The 460-nt window shown below is 64.3% G+C and overlaps 1 protein-coding gene across 1 annotated transcript in view; it reads right to left on the reverse strand.

Annotated features, from left to right (window-relative positions):
- BARHL1 (BarH-like homeobox 1) overlaps positions 1-460 on the reverse strand; it is a 10,752-nt gene that overhangs the window by 3,132 nt on the left and 7,160 nt on the right. The window lies entirely within an intron of this gene.

Below are 460 nucleotides of genomic sequence, written 5' to 3' on the forward strand. Positions count from 1 at the left end.
CCCCGGCCCCCGGGACCGGCTGAACAGCGCGGAACCAGATGGAGAGGCTGGAGCAGGTGGGGGAGCCGCGCGCTCGCCTCACTATAGAGATGGGAAGACTGAGGCCCGGAAGGGGGACGCCTGCCCCCAGCCTCAGCTCTCAGAAAGAGAGGGAGACGAGTCACAGTGCTTCCTTACTGAGGGTGAAAAGAGCCTGAGTCCCAGAAGCGGAAAAGGAATCTTCCGGAGGAATGGGGAAGGGCCGAGCGCTGACCGACCAATGGAGCGCGCGGACAAGCGCCTGGTCATTTGTAAGAAGTTTATTTTCGACATTTAAAAAACGAGAGAACCCGAGGGGTCTGGCTGTCCCCCAGACGGAGGCTGGACGCGGGGGTTGGGGTGTGGGTGGGCAAGTCCCCTGGCCGCGGCCTGCCCTGCCTGGGAGGGCGGGCGGTGGGTGGGCACAGGCCCCAGGCTCACT

This window comes from Bison bison, unplaced genomic scaffold (genome assembly GCF_000754665.1).
Source record: "Bison bison bison isolate TAMUID 2011002044 unplaced genomic scaffold, Bison_UMD1.0 scf7180017864375, whole genome shotgun sequence".
NCBI lineage: Eukaryota > Metazoa > Chordata > Mammalia > Artiodactyla > Bovidae > Bison > Bison bison.